The sequence below is a fragment of the Hermetia illucens genome, chromosome 1, assembly GCF_905115235.1.
Source record: "Hermetia illucens chromosome 1, iHerIll2.2.curated.20191125, whole genome shotgun sequence".
NCBI classification, from domain to species: Eukaryota; Metazoa; Arthropoda; class Insecta; order Diptera; family Stratiomyidae; genus Hermetia; species Hermetia illucens.
Window position 1 is genome coordinate 218,810,912 of NC_051849.1, and position 14,630 is coordinate 218,825,541.

A 14,630-nucleotide genomic window follows, 5' to 3' on the forward strand; every position below is an offset into this window, starting at 1 on the left:
TCAGCACACACTAAGGGTCTTGATAGGCGAGAGGCTTGGCCCCTGCAAAGCTCACTCTCAAAGAGAGACAGGTTGGCGCCAGGGAGCTATATTCCGCATTTTTTTAAAGTTTGGGTGCTAAGCCCTAAACGAAGGGTCGGTGGACCAAAAAAAAGAGGGAATAAGTTGCTCCCCATTTGGTCCGGTCCGGCATCAAGTTGATGCGGACTTAGGACCCCACAATTCTCAAAAAAATAAATGCAAATTGGCTTTAATAGGCTCGGACTGCTGAGCTGTTGATAGAGACCGTTGAGATGTTGGTTCTGATAGAACACATATTTCAGAAGACAAGCCAGTTGGAGGTATGCTACTTTTAGGGCAGCTGTTTAGAGACACTTATAATTTCCCTGGAGAGGTTCCAGAAAATAACATGGGGCGTACCGTTGAAGGCGTGTTCACCGTCCTTTGTCTTATTCTTGCCGATCCTCTGCATGGTGAGCTTCATCTGACGCATCCTCGATGCTAGTTTACAGCTTATTTTGGGTGAAGGAGGTGACGTGCGTTATGAAGGTATGCTTGGCATTTATCGCGACTAATGTAGTGTAATGTGTAAATACATGATTTGTTTTTTTTGTACTCTACGCAAGTGAAAGGAGTAATTTTTTGCGCCTTTTTGTGTGCTTCGGTCATTTTGTTTTAGTTTTGGGCGATCTTCTACAACACTGTCCGCTGCTGCTTCATTGAGCTCCAGCGTAGCCTCTGCTTATAAGACGCCAATTCCTTGCAATGTTGATAGCCTGTTGGCAACTGCGGCTTACGATACTGGTGCCATACCTATGTTGCCCCGACAGACAAATCCTCCTCCTTTGTCTGATATACACTATTCAAGTGCTGGGTCGAACTAAAATATGGCCAACAACCGCTTTGAATTAGACGGACACGATTCCTATTTAACATTGGCTGCGATACGCAGCATCATCGATCATATTGCTGACGCTGAACCGACTACACTTGCGTTATTTTGGACTCCTATTACCCACACGCCTTCTATTTTTGGTATCGAGGCTAGCTTACTCAACCACTTCAAAAAAGCGGTCTTGCCTACATCGAAAGCATGACCAATTCAATTCCGTCACCACTTTCGTATGTAAAGCTGATGAAAGATAGCTCTTTCAACCGAATGATAGCCTCCTTTAAAGTGACATATCCGAACGACTTCGACATTGTTCCACGTTTTTCCTGTTGGCTGCAAAATGGTTGGATGGCAGAATTTTGGATTTCGAGCTCCTCGAAGGTTACTCTGTGTTTCGTTGCGACGGAGACTGCGCTGCACTAGACAGGTCAACGTGAGGAGGTACCCTGATAGTTGTTAAGTCCCCTTTCTGTGCTGAAACCGTCTTTTCCCCGTCCTTCTCTCCTTGCGATTCTATGACGGTACGAACCATTTCGCCAAATGGATGTCCTTTTATTATATTATATATGTTTCATCTGTCTCAAATTCCTCATCTGTACGAAGATTTTTATGAGAGATTTTCAGAAGTCATAGCATCATTGTGCTCCTCTTTTCCTTTCGTCTTATGAGACTACTTTAAACTCTTTTGGACTAATGCAGCCGCCATTCCATTTCTTCGCAGTAACTCCTTCCATCTCCGGTCTGCTGTATCCTTCTCAGAAATCCCTTATTATCACCAATTTGTCGGTGCGTTGCTTTTTCCAATCCCCTCGTGCTCTCTCTTACGCTAACTTCCATTACCCTGATCTCGAATCTGATGTTCACACCACTCGACTCAACTCCCCTATTCTGCCCAAGTCTCCCAAGTCTCCCAAGTTCTGTCAGGCGAATTTCGAAGACCTGAACTAAGCCTTCGTGATTATCAGCTGGATCTGTTTTCTCCCTTTATTAAAGTACAACCAAGCACTCAGTATCCTCTATACCATTCTCTTAAATATTTTTCCTTGTTACCCCCGTCTTCCCAGTCTGGTTCACCACCGAAATCTACAAAAACCTCTAAAACCAACTGTTAGGCAAAAGTGTCTATTTTCTGGAAACCTTGCTTTTTTAAAAATGGTCCGTACCTTAGTCAAACCGCTAGTTTAGTAGCGGCACATTTTGCCCCCTCTCTGGCGTCTGCAAGGCTCGATTTTGGGCTCCGTATTGTTTTCATTCTTTGCCAGCAACATTCTGCTTGTCGTCGGCTTTAGGCTGTTTTCCGCTATACCGTCGTTTATGGACAATCAAACATAGATACTTTGGTTCACTGGCACTCTGCTATCATTAAACGTCAGCGTCAGCAAGTGTCAGTTGCTCAGATTCTCACCCACTTCTTTTTCTTACCCTCTTGATGAATATTTCTTATCATATTTGAATTCCACTGGAAGTCTCCGAGTCACTTTCGATAATAAGCTTCGCTTTGACACCCACTGACTCGAAGTCACTAATTGGATTGCCAAGCCGATTTTAGAAGTATCCTCCAGTACTGCTCTGTGATTTGCGTTTTTTAAAGAGGGGAACCTTTAGTAGGCCCGTTGTACCATCCCCTTTAGACAATCACAAATATCCACGACTACCACCGGGATTCGAACCCACGGTGCGACGTCGAGATTTTGAAACTGACGCTCCTATCATCTTAGCCATAACATTGCTTTCAGCCTCCTCTCTCCAAGTCCTGTTGGTCCTGTTTAGTGAAGAAGGTATTGATATTTGTATGTTGAGAGTTGCCTGTTGGAGATGATTCAAACTGGGTCTTATCGTCAGGGAAAATTGTTGAGAAGTTCCGCGGATAAGAGGTCATGATTGGCATGGGAAACTCGACGACTTTCACAAAATAACATTCGCTGACAATGATGGTAGTTAGGCCGTTTAACAGGGAAAATGCCCTCTTTGAGGCAAGGGTTGAACTTCCAACACCGGTCAGACCTACTGCTCGGCAAGGTGTTGGAATACCAGTTTGTATACCTCTGCTGGAATGCGATCGGGTCCTGGCGCCTTCTTACTGTTCATAAAGAGAACTGCCTGTTTCAACTCTTTTATAGATAACGTCGTCATTCCATACGGGGTGCGCAGGGAATAGTGCCCGTACAATGTGGTCCATCTAATTTTTCGGGTTACCAGTTTGTAACCGTGACCCCACGGGTCCGCATTCACTTCGCCGACCAGATACTGCCATCAGCCAACTTTGCTTTTGTTTATTGCGCTGCGGAGTCTCCTTTTGGCTGGTTTGTACTCCGTGTACCGTATGGTACATACCTCCTCTCGGTCGCTTAGACGTTGTGTTAAGCGGCGGAGCCTGTGACACTCCTTCCGGAGCTCTGCGATTTCCGCCGTTCACCAATACATAGAAGGTTTGCCACGTCTCGATGCCCTTGTGGGTCATAACTGAATTTACGACAGTATCGGTTGCAGCGCCATTGTCCCCTCCATCGTGGCCCCACCTGTTCCAAGAGTTTCGACAAACCTCGCGCTGTTCACTTTCGCAACGCTCCATGCACAGAAAGAGCGCCGGGGTGGCGTACTCCGAAAGTTTGCGTCCACCACTTCGAAGGCAATGTATTGATGGTCGCTTGCTGAGAAGTCTTTCAGAACTCGCCACCCATCCACCAGCGACACCAGTGATTCCGACGCGAAGGTTACGTCTGGAATGCTTCCCTCGTAACTTGTGCGGCGGAACGTTGGGGTGGATTCGATGTTTTGAGCTACCACTCCTGTTCTCGCCGGCATTTCGAGAATTCATTTCCATCTGGAGTCTGTGTCAAGCATGTCCCATTCAAGTGCCCTGGGGTTGAGATCACCCGCGACCAGGATCCGCCCATCCATGCCTAAGATAGCGTTCTCCAAAGCATCAAGCCTGCGTCGAAAGTCCGGCATCGTTTCATTCGGCGTAAGATAGACACTAAGAACCGTTATTCCTGGACACCGAATCCAGACAAAGCCATTCCTTCGGGCTTGGGTAAGAACCCTTTATAGCCTGACTGACCTCTTTTACGGCATGTTCCCCTTCTGTCAGGTCCTCGACAGGTTGCAGATGTGTGCTCATTATCTAAAGATCTAGAACATTTGGTTGGGGCGACCTGGATTCGTATCCTACACACTACCCAACCAATTTTTATTTTCCCGCAGAATAAAAGCTTCCTCGCGTATTACTCGACAATTTCACTGAGGACTTCCGCACAAGTCTTCCCTTCCGTCTACTTAATATGTAAAACAGGCGGTCTAGTCCTCCTTCGTGTCCTCATCTTTTCTTTTGGTGCTCTGTCTTAGTTTTAGGCAGAGGGTTTTCTGATGACGCGATGTGTTGTTGCCTCTTGTTCCTCTTGAGGAGAGTGAAGTCTCCTTCGGATGTTCCTTCTTCCTTCCGTTTTTTTCCAGTTCATTCTGCAATGGGCTGTCTGCGATCCGTTTGGTACTTGTAGTGTTCTTGTCGGGAGGCGGGGGCCTTATCTTACCCTAGCTTTTTTTTTTTTTGTTGAGGAGGTGGAAATTTTCAAAAGACACTGGTCTGGACACACCAGCGTATGCGATGTTTACCCACTAAAACCACCCCCGACTCCCTCCCTGCCCCGCGGAACCACCATAAGGTATTACATCACGGGGTGGAGTCAGCTCACTCTAGCTTAATCCCATTTCTTCCATTCGCGACGCACGTGACCGCGCTTTTCTCCTTTCCTCTGCCTCTCGCAATTTATCTTGAATAGATGCGATCATGGTGTTGACCGCATCCCAATTCTCTTGATGTGCTAGCATTTTCGGCACCAGATTTTCTGGTACCAGCACCTCCCCTAGAGTCTCTTCTAGATTCCTCCTGTCTTCCACAAATCTCGGACAGTGGAAGAATACGTGCTCTGGGTCCTTTGGGACTTCATCACAATTTGGACAGTTGGGTGAGGTCTCCAATGTAAACCTGTGAAGGTATTGGAGATATCCTCCATGTCCCGTGAGAAACTGGGTGAGATTATAATTAATCTCATCGTGTCGTCTCTCCAACCACTCCTTGATGGCAGGAATGAGCCTGTGAGTCCACCGACCCTTTCCCGAGCGTTCCCACCGCTCTTGCCATCTATTTATGGATCTCTCCCTCACAGCGTTCTTCGTCTGCAATAAGGGAGATATTGGCTTCGCATGGTATATATTCGCCATCTCATCTGCCAAGATGTCAATCGGTATCATTCTAGAGATGACGAATGCTGCATCATCTGAGACAGTCCTGAAGGCAGAGCATACCCTCAGAGCTGTCCTCCTTTAGACTGCATTCAGTTTGCTAGTATTAACTGACATCCGCAACGCCTCCCTCCAAACTGGGGTCGCAAAGAGCATGATTGAGATCACCACCCTGGCTATAAGCAACCTAGAGTTATGCCGTGGCGCTCCCACGTTCGGTCTATCACCACCCCCAAGTATTTGATGGTCGGCTTGGAAGTGATGATATGATTCCCGATTCTAACACAGGCGTAATTTCTCTTCCGGCGCTTCGTAATGAGGACCGCTTCTGTTTTTTCCTCCGCAAGCGCAAGACCAGAGCTCTCTAACCAGTATTTGACAGCACTGATTGCTTCGCTTGAGTATAACTCAGCATCTTCGAGATGTTTTGCGACAACAATCAGTGCTATGTCGTCATCGTAACCCACCACTGTGGCTTCCTCCGGAAGGGGAAGATTAAGTTCATCGTTGTACATGATGTTCCACAGTAGTGGGCCCAATACGGAGCCCTGTGGGACACCCGTGGAAACAATGTACTCCTGGGGTCCGTCATCGGTGTCATACCAGAGCCTCCTTTCAGTTAAGTAACTATCGACGATAGCAGCGAGATAGGCGGGAACACCAACCTTCACTAGGGATTTGCGAATTAGATTCAAATTGGCCGAATTGAATGCATTTTTCACGTCCAGGGCTACTGCCACGCAATATTTGCTGGTACTACCCTTTCCGTGGATTGCATCTTCGGCCAAGCCAGTAACCAATTTAATGGCATCAATGGTTGATCTGGCTTTTCGGAAGCCATACTGCCGATTTGAAAGGCCGCCTTGACTCTCAACAACCGGGAGTAATCTATTATAGATTATCCGCTCTAACATTTTCCCCACCGTGTCCAAAGACATGGGGCCTTATTCGGTAATCCGTCCAGGTCCGGCGCTTTATTGTCTCCTATTCTACCGCAGATCTCCAGCAGCTCGTCTATGGTGACTGGCGGGATCCCATCACATTCAGAGGTGGTTGGGATGTGCTGGTGCTCTCCTCTTGCTGGGGGATTAACCCCTGGATGATTTTCAGCAAGAGGGTGGGAGACGTGATCTGCGGAGATGAACGGCCTCTGAATCGTCCAATCACGATTCCATAAGCTCTCCCCAACGGGTTTACGTCCGCTTCTGAGCAGAGCTCCTTAAAGGATTTCCTCTTGCTTCACTGGATGGCGAGCTTGAGGGTTTTGCGAGCTGCCTTGTAGGCGCACTCTTTCTGCCCTTGATCGACTCTACCTACCGCCCTCTGGACCGCTCTTCTGGCTCGATGGCAGGCTGATCATTCCACCAGTAGTTCGATCTTCTACGGGGGAATGAGCACCTCCTAGGCATGGACGCGTCACATGCTTTAGTGATGTATTGAGCCAGATGGACGGCTCTTTCCGTAGAGGCGCCTGCTTTATCAGGTTGATCTAATCACACCTCTATGAAGGTTTGCTCATCAAAAGATTTTGCAGACTAGCCTGAAATCTTTTTCGGTTTCGGGCATGATTGCTCTTTGCCCTGAGGCTCGACACATGTCTCAAAGAAGATTGCCTGGTGATCGCTGTGGGTGTAGCGTTCGCTGACGCACCAGGGCATACCACGCGCCAGCGAAGGGCTGACAAAGGTCAGGTCCACAACTTAGCCTGACCCCCATTTCTGGAAGGTGTTTACAGCACCTTCGTTAGCCAAAATCACATGACACTCTGGATAGGGGAAGGTGTTTTTGACTCCCCAGTTTAGATCCGCAGCGTTTTGCTAATAGTAGGGTCACCTCGTACAGGGTGTGGCTACCACCGCTTACTAACGGTCTTGATAGACTAGAGGCTTAGCTCCTGGAAGGCCACATATCAACCTAGAGGAAAGACAGATCACTCTCAAAGATAGATAGGTTTGCGCCAGGGAACTACATTCCGCGTTAGTATATCCTGCAGTGCACTGCTCGACCCCATGCTACGGAAGAGTAAGATAGCATCGAATTTTGACCTTTAATTTCCTTATTCGCTTTTTTTTATCTATTTCAAAGTTTGGCAGTCCCGGTAGTAGTGGATTATGAACGGTCACTGTTGTCGCAGAAACCAATCACTCCTTCCTGCTCCTGCAGCATGAAACCATGCAGAACAAAGCCCTTTTAGAGCACTTGCTTTTGAGGGTTGTGTTCAGTTTGGATGATGGAGGGATGCGGTTTAACATCACTAGTAATTGAAAGAAACAATGCAAATTGCGGTACTAGTGGTGATGATGTTAGGACCTCGCTCTGCAGAGCGGTTGATTGAGACCGCTAAGATGCTGGGTTTGACGGAACACATCTTTCAGAAGACAAGCCAGTTCAAGGTATGCCGACTATGACGTATAATCGGTCATCATTGCGTCGGGGGACTCAATAAGGACCAGTGTACAGAAGCTACAAGGCATACCCAAATCTTTTCTGGAAAGGTTCCAGAAAATATCACGGGGCGTACATTTGTAGGCGTGCTAACTGTCCTTTGTGCCGTTGTTGCCGATCTTCGACATAGTGACCTTCACCTGGAGCGTCCTCGATGTTATTTTGCAGCCTGTTTCGGGTGAAGGAGATGACGTGGGTCAAGGAGACATGCTTGGTTGCCATATCCTTGACATTCGAATGTGTTAGACGTACTTTCATCGCGATCAACTTCTGATTTCTTTTCACCTTCTTTTCTGAGTTATGTTTTTTCCGATATAGCAAGTACATGATGTGCTTTGCCTAATACTCCAGGCATGTAAAAAAATGGATTTTTCCCGCCTTTCTGTGTGCTTCGGTCATCTTGTCTTAGTTTTCGGCGGTTTAAGGGCCTTAAGCAGCCTCTTTTACCACATTGTCCGCTGCTGCTTCATTGGGCACCAGTGTAGCCTTTGCTTCTGTGACGCCCATTCCTTGCAAGACAGATAGCCTGTTGTTAAGTTAAGTCGCCTTGGCCGACAAATCACCTCTTTTGGCTGCCATAGACTATGGATGGAGCCGGCCCGATATAAACTATGCCCAACCACCGCTTTGCATTGGACGGACACGCTTCCAAATTAGCATTGGCTGCGATACGCAGCACCACTGATCGTCCTGCTGGCGCTGAACTGGCTACACCTGCGTTATCTTGGAGTCTTTTCACCCATACAGCCCTCTGCAATTGGTATCGAGGCTAGTTTCCACCACCATTTTGGACAACGGTCTTGCTTACATGAAAGGCAAGAGCAACTCAATTCCATCACCACTATCGAGTGTAAAGCTGATGGCCTTCTCGACCGAATGATAGCCTCCTTCAAAGTGACATATCCGAAGGACTTCGACGTTGTTGCACGTTCCTCCTTTTGGCTGCAACCTGGCTGGATGGCAGAATTTTGGATTTCAAGCTCCTCAAAAATTACTCTGTGCTTTGTTGCAACAGAGACTGCGCTGCACTAGGTAGGTCAACTTGAGGAGGCACCCTGATAGCTGTTAAGTCTCCTATCTGCGCTGAAACTATATTTTCCTCGTCCTTCTCTCCCCTGCGATTCTATGACGCTACGAGCCATTACGCCAAATGGATGTCCTTTTATTATATCCTGTGTATGTTTTATCTGCCTCAAATCCCTAACCTGTACGAAGATTTTTTACGAGAGATTTTCAGAAGCCATAACACGATTGTGCTCCTCTTTTCCTTTCGTCCTATGAGACTACTTCAAACTCTTTTGGCCTAATGCAGCCGCCATTCCACCTCTTCGCAGTAACTCCTCCCACCCCCGGTCTGATGTATCCATTTTGATGAATACCTATACTGCTTTCCATATCAACCTTCTCAGAAATCCCTTATTCTCACCAATTTGCCGGTGCGTCGCTTTTTCCAAACCCCTTATGCTCTCTCTTACGCTAACTTCCATTATCCTGATCTCGAATCTGATGTTCAGACCACCCGACTCAACTCCCCTAATCTGTCCAAGACTCCCAAGTTCTGCAAGGCGAATTTCGAAGGCCTGAACTAAGCCTTTGTGATTATCAGCTGGATCCGTTTTCTCCCTTTATTAAAGTACAACCAAGCACTCAGTATCCTCTATACCATTCTCTTAAATCTCTTTCCTTGTTATCCCCCTCTTCCCAGTCTGGTTCACCACTGAAATCTACAAAAACCTTCGTCTAAAACCAACTGTTAGGCAAAAGTGTCTATTTTCCGGAAACCTTGCTTTTTTAAAAATGGTCCGTACCTCAGTCAAATAGCTAGTCTAGATGCGGCACATTCTGCCCCCTTCTTGGCAACCACAAGGCTCGATTTTAGGCCCCGTATTGTTTTCATTTTTTGCCAGCTTCTGCTTGTCGTCGACCTTAGGCTGTTTTCTGCTAGACCGTCGCTTATGGACAACCAAACCTAGACATCCTGGTTCAATGGCACTCTGCTAGCACTAAACGTCAAGATTCTCACCCACTTTTTCCTACCCTCTTGACGAATATTTCTTATCATACCAGAACTCCACTGAGGGCCTAGGAATTACTTTCGATAATCAACTCCGCTTTGGCACCCACTGATTCGAAGTCACCAATTGGATTGCCAAGCTGACTTTCGAACTAGCCTCGAGCACTACTCTCTGATCCTGTCCTTCATAGTTTTTAAGGGAGGGGGCGTAGTTCCCGCACTCAGGAGTTTAGTAGGCCCATTGTACCATCCCCTTTAAAGAATCACAAACATACATGACAATAGCCGGGATTCGAACCCAGGACGCGATGTCGAGGTCCTGAAACTGATGCCCCCATCATCTTAGCCATCGCACTCCTCTCATACCTGCGATTGTCTCTTTAGAATAGTTGCAACATAAATGTACCCCGGAGGAGGGGGGGGGGAGAGATTTGATGATGATTCAACCGTGAGGGGTTAGTTTGCATTGGTGCTAACTTGCTATCATAGATTGGATTAGCGAGCGTTCTTATATGATGAAGGATACGAGACTTGTTGATGCTAAATCAAGTTGGTTTGAACTTCTTGAACTGCAATCTGAGGCCACCTGGCCTAAGCGTATTTTATGGTTGCGAAAGACCTTAACGTACCATGCTTTTCATTTTTCCAGAAAGATGGCAGGTACACCAGCGAAGTAGTAATGAGTGCTTCCTTTGTTGGATGGTCACTGAAGCCGACGATCCAGATGAACTGGAGATAACAATGAAAAGCATTTTTGAGATTATAAAGGACAGTTTTGTTATGTCATCATACTTGGTGCACCAGCTATGGTTACCTTGTTCTTGGAGTCTTCTTCCCAAGTTGGTTTTGGTCCTGTTTAGCGAAAAAGGTATTGATATTTGTACGTTGTAAGTTGCCTGTTGTGAGGTGATTCAAACTAGGTGTTACTGTCGGGGAAAATTATCGAGCAGCTTCGCAGTTAGGAGGTCATGATTGGCATAGGAACCTCGACAACTTTCACAAAATGAGTTTCGCTGACAATACTGGTAGTTAGGCTGTTTAACTGTCGAATGTAGGCCTCACCAAGCTCTTCTCGTTTACAGGTGGGTCGACCACCAACTACACAGGCGACGTCGAACTGCGAGAGATTCAGAGATCTTGGAAATTTCGTTGGAGCTTCATTTCAAACTTGGCTGGGGCATCTGTGCAAAGTGTCCGCGGGGGCTTACGTCTCCCTGGCAGTCTCGTTGTCTCACACTGCCAGGGGGACCAGGTGCGGCTTTTTTGACATGTTGAGTTTAAGTAGACTATCATAGGTAGCGTTCCAGAGGTCCCGCCCTGGGGTGGATCTCTGTGCTGTCGACGTGCCCTCCATCCTCCTCTGACCAGCAGGAAACAGTGTTCTTCAGATAGTCCCTCAATATCCGTAAGAGATCGTTGGGCACGTGGAAAGTATTGTCTAGTGTGCCTAGAATGTCTCTCCATCTTACCGAATTAAAGGTGTTTCTGACGTCAAGCGTTACGAAGAGCACCACCGGTCGAGTTCGACAGCTATGTGCCTCCGCTCGTCGAACGGCATCCACGCGTATCGCTTCAACGACTCTACTTTTGATAAGTTTTTCAGGCACTTTTCCAGCAGTGTCAAGTATACATAGTGGGCGGTATGGAGACGGCAACTCGGGGTGGCCTTTTTCTTTCTTGATCAGCGCAAACCTCGCCACCTTCCAACGAACAGGGAAAATGCCCTCATTCAGGCAAGCGCCTGTTTCAACTCTTTTATAGAGAAAAGTGATCGGTCCTTCACGCTCTTCGCACCGACGTTATCATTTCATACGGGGTGCCCGTACAATGTAGTCCATCTGCTCGGGCTTAAGTGAACAGGGTTTTGGCAGAGCCCCGATTTTTGGAGTTACCAGTTTGTAACCGAGTCCCCACGGGTTCCCATTCTCCTCGTCGACCAGATACTGCCAGCAGCGAACTTTGCTTTCGTTTATTGCGCTGCGGAGTCTCTTTTTGGCTAGTTTGTACTCTGTGTACCGTACGGTACATGCCTCCTCCCGGTCGCTTAGACGTTATGTTAAGCGGCGGAGCCTGTGACACTCTTTCCGGAGCTCTGCGATTTCCGCCGTCCATCAATACATAGAAGGTTGGCCACGTCTCGATTCCCTCCAGGCTCATAACTGAATTTACGATAATGTCGGTTGCAGCGTCACCACCCCCAGGAGTACCATCCAGTGCGGCCTCACCTGTTCCAAGAGTTTCGGCTAACCTCTAGGTGTTCACTTTCGTAACGTACCATGCACAGAAAGTGCGCCGGGGTGGCGCACACCGAGAGTTTGTGTCCACCACTTCGAAGGCAATGTATTGATCGTCGCTTGCCGAGAACTCTTCCAGGACTCGCCACCCGTCCACCAGCGACACAAGTAATTCCGACGCGAAGGTTACGTCGCGAATGCTTCCCTCGCAGCTTGGGTGCCGGAACGTTGGGGTGGATCTGGTGTTTAGAACTACTAGTCCTGTTCTCGTCGCCATTTCCAGCATTCGTTTCCTTTTGGAGTCTGTGGGAGGCATGCCTCATTTAAGTGCCCTGGCATTGAAGTCACCCCCGACCAGGATCCACCCATCCGTGCTTAAGATTGCTTCCTCCAAAGCATGAAGCCTGCGTCGAAAGTCCGGCATCGTCTCATTTGGCGTAAGATAGACACTGAAAAACGTTATCCCCGGACACCGAATCCAGACAAAGCCGTCCCCTCGGCCTTGGGTAAAAACTCTAAGGAGGGTGCCGTACCCGAATCCATATGGCACCTGATATGTCAGGGTGCCATGAAACTGGGTCCTTATTGCGGTACTGCTGATTGATGAGTACTAAATCAGTTTTGATCCCGCAGTGAACTGCGCTTGCAACTCGTGAGCGGTTGCACTGCGGTGCATATTGATTTGTAGGATGCGAATTGTGTTGATCGCGTCCTAGCTCTTTCCAATTCTGCTATGAAGACTGGACACCGCCCTGAACCTGGAGTGTGCGCAACATTTTCATCAGGCACCCCATGGTCCCTGCATAGGACGCAGCTTTCCTTTTCATTGAAGGTTTTCAATATATGGCCTGACTGACCGCATTTACGGCATGTTGCTCTTCTGTCAGGTCTTTCACAGGTTGCAGATGTGTACTCATAATCCAAAGATCTGTAACATTTGGTTGAGGCCGTCCGGATTCGGATGCTACAGACTACCCAACCATTTCTTATTTTTCCGCTGTTTAGAAGCTTTCTCGCGTATTCTTCGGCAACTTCCACCATAGCGAGTTTTTGGCCTCGGGAGTCCTCAGAGGTGATACCAATCCAGGCATTGTTTACTTCCCGACATTCGCGTTTGATGGTCTCTTCTACTTCGTTCTTTTCTGTGGGGCAATCAAGGTCTCGGATTTCGAGAGAACATGTGGGTTCCAGGCTGGAAATCAAAGCTTACTCTCCCAGAAACCCCCTGACTGCTTCATAGAACGTAACTTTATTTGTTGCCTTCGGCCTAGTTCGACTAGGACGTAACCATCCTTCATTTTACGAATAGAAGACACTTTTGCTTTGCTATCTTCGGGTTTAATCTTGTAGCGGATTTGACTGAGGACTTCCGCAAAAGTCTCGTCTGCCGTCGGCTTACTAAATAGAGCAGGCGGTCTAGTCCTCCTTCGTCCCCCCACCTTTTCTTTTGTTGCGCCGTCTTTCGTGTCCGCCTTAGTTTTAGGCAGAGGGTTTTCTGATGACGCGATGTGTTTTTGCCTGAGTGAAGTCTCCTTCGGATGTCCCTTCCTCCTTCCGTTTTTTTCAGTTCACAATGCAATAGGCTGTCTGCGATCTGTTTGGTATTTGTAGTGTTCTCGTCCGAAGGCGGGGGCCTTATCTTACCTTAGCTTGCCCGGCCACAAGGATAAGGGTCTTACTCGAAACGTAAGGTGGTCAACGTATCCAGAGTCGGCTTACTGCAGACCAAGCTCCCCATTGGCTTCGCAGGTCTAGGCGTATGCTCTTTCACTTTGGGTTGGGGTCCAATTAGCATTTTTTTCCAGTGCAGGAAGAACGTCCTTAGGTTGTTGCTTCGGTTCATCCTTCGCCAGATTCGACTGACTACCAGGAAAACGGGTCCCTGTCAGTGGGATGAGCTTTCCTGGTACCTGCTTCAAGGTCCCGCTAAAATCTATAATGTAGCAAGGACTTTTTCAGTATCCTGCTCCAGGGAAGACCAAGTTGAAGCATTTGCAATTAGAAAACCGCAATTAAAATTGTACTTCCGATATCAGATGTACACTGAATTTGTTTACATGGAATATGACCCACTCAACCTCCAGGACTCCTGTGATATATTATTAAAATCATGGAGGGTACCATCATTAGTGCAATTACATGCTGAACACAACGGAATTGGAATGTTTCCGGAGCAAGTACCAGGAAGTTGTGGGAAGGAATGTAAATCATTTACTCAACTTTCGTTGAAGGATATGTTATAAATGTTGATGCGTGACGATTGGATAATTATTCAAGGTATAATTGGATTTAGTTCCGGTTTGGAACCGTCTGTTCAGCTTCGTCCTGTTTCCTGGAGGAGAATCCTTTTTTAAGAGTTTGGAACTGCTTTAATGATTGAAGATAGCCCTTTAATGCAGGGTCGTTTTCAATTGTGGAAGCAAGTTCTACTGAGTACCCACTACAACAGCACCTGGTTCCGTAGACTCATTTTCAAGCTGGTACCTTCAGAACTCCTTATTCGCCAAATTGTATCTAATGTTACGAGGTATCATAAAAGATTCAAATAAGCTGAAAATTTCCTTCGTTTGAAATTCGCAAATATGTCTCTTGCATGCTTATCCTTATATCGAAAGTCAAATGTGTATATGAGCCGGGGCGCCGGGATGTTTATGTTTCGAAAGGACTCATACAGCTCTCGGGCAACCCCATCATTACGGACAACTTCTCTAATTGAATTTTCATATAATTGGATATTCTCTACTGGCGCCATTACGGCATAGTCGATGTCGTTTGCAAAATAGCTTAATGATATTTAAATACA

The 14,630-nt window shown here is 47.2% G+C and overlaps 1 protein-coding gene across 1 annotated transcript in view; it reads left to right on the forward strand.

The window, feature by feature from the left end:
- Positions 1-14,630, forward strand: part of LOC119646278 (LIM domain transcription factor LMO4-B-like) — a 273,183-nt gene that overhangs the window by 28,222 nt on the left and 230,331 nt on the right. The window lies entirely within an intron of this gene.